Source organism: Staurois parvus, unplaced genomic scaffold, assembly GCF_062004578.1.
Source record: "Staurois parvus isolate SC_StPar_1 unplaced genomic scaffold, SC_StPar_1.0 ptg000708l, whole genome shotgun sequence".
NCBI lineage: Eukaryota > Metazoa > Chordata > Amphibia > Anura > Ranidae > Staurois > Staurois parvus.
Window position 1 is genome coordinate 4,596,835 of NW_028318504.1, and position 7,137 is coordinate 4,603,971.

Sequence of the window (7,137 nt, forward strand, 5' to 3'; positions counted from 1 at the left end):
TCTATAATGTTGGTCCCACTGAGGCTCCTCCCAGGAGTGTTGTTGCTGTTATTACTGTTGAAATCTTGCTATAAACGTGCTCTGATTCGAAAGTTACCCATTACGTCAGTTTGTATTGTGCTTGATGCTCCACTCTTTTGGATTTTTTTTGTAAAATTCATATAATGTGCCTTTTTATGTATGTCAAAATTGGCCTTAATGAATGTTTTCATGGGAAGAAAAAAACTATTCAGGCTGCTCATTTAACTCTCCCAGCCCACTACTTTATATACCCTTCCAGAAAGCAGGAGGAAGCAGTCATACTTGACACCATGAGCGTTTTGTTTCGTTCTGAATCAAAATTTGGACAAAATTTTTATTATTCGGAGATTTAGATGTTTCTGAATTTTTGAATTACAATTGCAAAGAATTTAAACAAATCTGAAATAATAAATTATCTGAATTTGAATCCAAATTCAATATGTAAACATATTGCCGACTATTGCTGATTTCTTTCAAAGACTGTGTGTGTTAGAAGATAGCAGAATATACTACTCTTCTAAAATTCAAATTTCGAAAAGAATAGAATAAACAGAATAGAAGAGAAAATAAAGGAATAAAATATAATAGAATAATATAAAAGAATAGAATAGAACCGAAAAAAATAAAATAGAATAGAATAAAATAGTGAGAATATAGCCGTTTTCCAAAATTCAAATTTCGAAAAGAATAGAATAAAATAAATAGAATACAACAAAACAGAATAGACTAGAATAAAACAAAACAGAATAAAAAAAAACATAGAATAGAAATTTGAATTTCAAATAGAATAGAATATATCCATTGTCCAAAATTCAAAGTTTGAAAAGAATAAAATAGAATGAAGCAGAAAAGAATAGAATAGAAAATAAAAAAATAGAAAATAAAATAAAAGAATGGAATAGAATAGAATAGAAAATAATATAATAGATTGAATATAGTTGTCTTTTGACATTTGAATTTCAATTAGAATAGAATAAAATAGAAAAGAATAGAATAGACTAAAACAATGGAATGGAATAGAAAACAAAAGAATAGAATATGTAAACAAAATAACACCGCTAATAAACAAAAAAATAATAGAATAATAACCAAATGATTGTAACATCGTGGATATTTCATCAATCATAATAAATTACATACAGTGAATAGAAATAAAATAAAAGTGTCCATGTGAAAGCTGAATTTAAGTGATTAATAAAGTCCCTTCTTCTCCAAAGAATATCAAGTGCAATCTAGGTGCCATCCAGGGGCGGACTGACCATTCGAGCCCGTGGCCAGTAGGGGGACCCATGAGATGCCCCTGGTACCTTTCATTGTCTTTTTCATAGGCTTTTTTGGGTGTGGGTGAGGACACAGGAGCCCCATGATCCCCTATTGCCCAGGGGCCCCATGAGTTGTCAGTCCGCCCCTGGTGCCAACAATACACCACATGTGAAAAAACTCCTCCACCTCCACATAGAGATGTCAGAGCCTCTTACCACACAAGATGGACCATAAAATTATAAATGGTCATAGAACACTCAACTTGAAGACGTGCAATCACAATCTCATCATGGTAGACCAGCAGCCATCAAGGAATACTCCACAATGGTTGAACCATGAAAAGGTGAAGGTAGTGGCACTACATGCTCAAATAGTGGCCATGGTATCCATAATGTCAAAAACACAAAAAAATCGCATACATAGTGAAGTATGCTCAAAAGGGTCTTTATTCATTAAAATCCACCATTCACATTAAAAAAAGTGCAAGATAAAAAACTGTGCTTACATAAGCAGTATGGCAAGCTGATGGCTCCAGCGTGGACAGATGCTCAACAGGGTCGGCAACACACAGGCCAATGTAGTAACGCAATGACATCACAAATACCAGCCCTGCCCTGTTTCGTCGTATAGACGTTTTCCGGGGGATTTGGCTGTATATCATTTTATTTTACAAATAAAGTAGAATAAAAAAATGTAATAAAAAATAGAATAGGATTATTATTATTATACAGGGTTTGTATTGCGCCAACAGCTTGCACAGCGCTTTACAAAATGAAGATAAACATTACAGTTACAATACAATTTGATACAAGAGGAAACAGAGGACCGTTAGAGCTTACAATCTAGGAGATAAAAAGAATACAGCCATCTTCCGAAATTTGAATTTCAAATAGAATAGATTAAAATAGAAAGAATATAGCAGTCTTCCAAAATTCAAATTTCGGATTGCATAGAACCAGCTATGTTTCACAATTAACCACTTCAATACTGGGCACTTATACCCCCTTCCTGCCCAGGCCAATTTTCAGCTTTCAGTGCTCTCGCTCTTTGAATGACAATTGCGTGGTCATGCAACACTGTACCCATATGACATTTTTATCATTTTTTTGCACACAAATAGAGCTTTCTTTTGGTGGTATTCAATCACCACTGAGTTTTTTATCTTTTGCTAAATAAAACAAAAAACGCCTGAAACGATTGAAAAAAAACACACTTTTCTTCGTTTCTGTTATTAAATTTTGCAAATAAATAAAATTTCTTCATAAAGTAAGATCAAAATGTATTCTGCTACATTTCTTTGGTGAAAATATTAATACTAATTGAATTTGTATTTTTTTTTTCAAATGTTTCTATTATTTTTATTAAATGTTTTCTTTTTTTTATTCTGCTACATTTCTTTGGGTGAAAATAAAAAGAATAATAATAATAACAATAATAATAATAATTGAATTTGTATTTTTTTTTTCAAATGTTTCTATTTTTTTTATTTTTTATAAATGTTTTCTTTCTTTTACTATTTTATTTTTCAGCACACTGTGACCAAAGCAATACAATGTTACCATAGTAACATTGAACTACCCTGGGCAAGTGATAAGGATTTTTTTTTTTTTAACACATTATGATTGCTAATACCAATGTATTTCATTGATATTTGCAATCATTGTTACTGAATGAAACTGATTCATTCAGTCTTTTGTTGTGATTAGCTGTGATTGGGCAAAGCTGATCACATGATACGGATGGACTGTGATTGGCTTTGTCTGTATCATGTGAATGCTTTGACCAGTCACAGCTAACAACATAATTCTATACAATGGATGGCATGACAGGAAGCCTTCCATTGTATACAATTGACATGTGATCTGCTGTGATTGGTAACAGCGGTCACATGATACTGTAGTGATATGTCATCCGCTGTGTCCCGTGGACACAGACGGTAACAGATCGCATTGCTGCGTGGCCCCGCATATGATGCCCAGTCACAACGGCGAGTGTCCCACCCGGCCGTCAATCTGCTATAGGCCAGGTGGGACGGTGTTAATTCAGATTGATCCAATATTTTCGATTCAAATTCAATTCAAATATTATGAATCCATTGGAAAAATTATAATTTGATCCAAAACGGATAAACTAAACACATTTCTTTATGAATGCAACAAAACAAAAATTAGTAACTTAACGAATTGACCGGAAACGGAACAAATCTTTTTGTTCTGCACAGGGGCGGACTGACCATTTGGAAACTCGGGCACTGCTCGAGGGCTTGGGGTCAGTAGGGGGCCCCATGAGATGCCCCTGGTACATTTTTCATAGTCTTTTTTTGAGTTTGGGCAAGGACACAGGGGCACCATGATCCCCTATTGCCCGGGGGGCCCCATGAGTTGTCAGTCCGCCCCTGGTTCTGCACATGTCTAAGTAAGACAGTGAACCGCCCAAAACAATCACAAGCAACTCAACTGATTACAGCAGAGCCATAGAACTATACTTGCCTAGCCTAGCTAGAAGGGTGCTACACGAGACTGACATCATCTACCACACATTGCGCATGAGCTGCAAGAATCCAGAAGGGACAGCCATCTCTCAGTAAAAATTAAGATGGCGGCATGGGACCCAGAGAGCATCAGCTTAGCGGTGGACACCACCAGACAATGTTGGCTTTTCGTTGAGCATATGTGTTTGTTTTGATGGATAACCTAGCTGTCAAGGTAGGAGGGGACTAAAAATGAAAATGAAGAAAGAGGGGTGAAGTTCCACTTTAAGAATAAGAACTTCTTTTTAATGAATAAGGTCAGCCATGTGAAATGCAATATTTCCTACGGAACTCAAATCTCTAAATCTGTAAAAGAGGTTTGACAAAATGGTGGTAGAGTGGCACTTAGGGGAGATTCTCTCTCTTTTTTATCATGTCTGGTTAACTTTTTTTTTTATTATTATTATTAGGGGGCTGCTTGGCTATTAAATTCCTCTGAGATTATCTGATGTGTTTTGAATGGCTGGCTGCCTCGGGGCAGAATTATAACAAAGCCGGGATTTCACAGGGAACAAGATCAATATTTAAAGCTTTAGCATTTGGAAAGACAGTAGCAGTTTCTGAAGAGAAGAGCAGAAGCAGCAGTTGATGCTACTTAATGGCTGCCCGCTTCTCAAATCACAGGAAAAATCAGACATTGGAGAAATTGCAGCCACAGGTTCACCTCTGCTCCGGAAAATGGGAAGTGGACCAATTCAGTTCAAATGGATCCTGTTGTTTATTTATAACCTCTAATAAAACATACATTTAAATGGAGCTAGATTCTAAATCCCAATACAATTTTTTTCATATATTATGTTTGTTTTACATTTGCATTAATTACATTATACGTTTTTTTAATGTACATTTTAGCATCAACCAATCAGGTTTTAGCTAGCTATAGGATTAAAAGAGACCTCCGATTTAGGTATATAATCCCACCATTGCTATGGAATAAAGTGTGAAAAACACTCAATGTATAACATGCAACAAGTATGGAAAAATAAAAAAAAAATGAGGTCTGGCACAACAGAAAAAAATACATATACACTGCTCAAAAAAAATGAAAGGAACACTTTGAAAACACGTCAGATCTCAATGGGTAAAAATCTCCTACTGGATATCTATACTGATTTGGACTGGATAATGTGTTAGGAACGTAAGGATGCCCCATCGTTTGATGGAATTGAAAATTATCAACCTACAGAGGACTGAATTCAAAGACACCCCGAAAATCAAAGTGAAAAAATGATGCAGCAGGCTAGTCCATTTTGCTGAAATTTAATTGCAGCAACTTAAAATGGTCCTCAGTAGTTTGTATGGCACCCACGTGCTTGTATGCATGCCTGACAACGTCAGGACATACTTCTAATGAGACGACGGATGGTGTCCTGGGGTTTTTCCTATCAGATCTGGACAAAGGCATCACTGAGCTCCTGGCAGATCAAAACATGATATCCTAGAAGTGTTCTATTGGATTTAGGTCATGCCAATGTGGGAGCCATTCAATGGTATCAATTCCTTCATCCTTCAGGAACTGCCTGCATACTCTCACCACATGAGGTCAGGCATTGTCATGCACCAGGAGGAACCCAGGACCCACTGCACCAAAATAGGGTCTGACAATGGGTCCAAGAATTTCATCCCGATACCTAATGGCAGTCAGGGTGCCATTGTCTAGCCTGTAGAGGTCTGCGCATGCATCCATGGATATGCCTCCCCAGACCATCACTGACCCACAACCAAGACTGTCATGCTGAACGATGTTACAGGCAGCAGAACGTTCTCCACGGCTTCTCCAGACCCTTTCACGTCTGTCACATGTGCTCAGGGTGAACCTGCTCTCCTCTGTGAAAAGCACAGGGTGGCAGTGGCAGACCTGCCAATTCTGGTGTTCAATGGCAAATACCAATTGAGCTCTATGGTGCTGGGCAGTGAACACAGGGCCCACTAGAGGATGTCGGGCCCTCAGGCCACCCTCATGAAATCTGTTTCTGATTGTTTGGTCAGAGACATTCACACCAGTGGTCTGCTGGATGTCATTTTGTAGGGCTCTGGCAGTGCTCATCCTGTTCCTCCTTTAACAAAGGAGCAGATACAGGTCCTGCTGATGGGTTAAGGACCTTCTACGGCCCTGACCAGCTTTCCCATAGTAACTGCCTGTCTCCTGGAATCTCCTCCATGCTCTTGAGACTGTGCTGGGCAACAGAGCAAACCTTCTGGCAATGGCATGTATTGATGTGCCATCCTGGAGGAGTTGGACTGCCTGTGCAACCTCTGTTGGGTCCAGGTATTGCCTCATGCTACCAGTAGTGACACTGACTCAATTGCCAAATGCAAAACGAGTGAAAAACAGTCAGAAAAGATGAGTAGGGAAAAAATGTCAGTGGCCTCCACCTGTAAAACCATTCCCTTTTCAGGGGTCGTCTCATTGTTGCCCATCTAGTGCACCTGTTGTTAATTTCATTAACACCAAAACAGCTGAAACTGATTAACAACCCCCTCTGCTACCTAACTGACCAGATCAATATCCCAGGAGTTTAATTGACTTGATGCTATACTCTGATTAAAAAGTGTTCCTTTAATTTTTGTGAGCAGTGTACAAGGTGTGGGAATGTGTGCAAAATTGCATGTCACACAGAAGTACGCTGCCTTCTGCAGATGTAGGTGGGTGCCATTACATCGTATTGGTACTCCAAGGCTTCATGTACACTGCTGCTCCAAAACATGAGGGTTTGGTGTTTTTTTGCTAAAGCCCTTAAACTCAACTCAATAAAAGCCTATGTGGTTGATTTACTAAAGGCAAATAGACTGTGTACTTTGCAAAGTGCAGTTGCACCCTGCAGGAGCAGTATGCTCCAGAGCTTAGAAAAAGAGGTAAAACTTTACTTTGCAAAGCAACTGCACTTTGCAAAGTAAACAATGTAGTTGCCTTTAGTACATCAACCCCTATGTGCCCATGTACACATAGGGGTAGATTTACTAAAACTGGTGCACTCAAAATTTGGTGCAGCTCTGCATGGTAGCCAATCAGCTTCTAACTTCAGCTTGTTCAGTTAAGCTTTGGCAATAAAACCTGGAAGCTGATTGGTTTCCATGCAGAGCTGCACCAGATTTTGCACTCTCCAGCTTTAGTACATAAACCCCATTGGCTTTTACCAGAGCTTAGGAGCAGTTAAACGCTCCTCTCCTGAAGGCAGAAGAATCCTGTTCAGGAGAGGAACATGTGGCCAGAAAACGCTAAAACACAGCAAAAATGTGTGTAAACGTGTCTGAATGCTAGCTGTGTTTACCTTTTGGGCGTTTATTCATGTCAATGGAAAATACTGTGGGCAATCAAATGA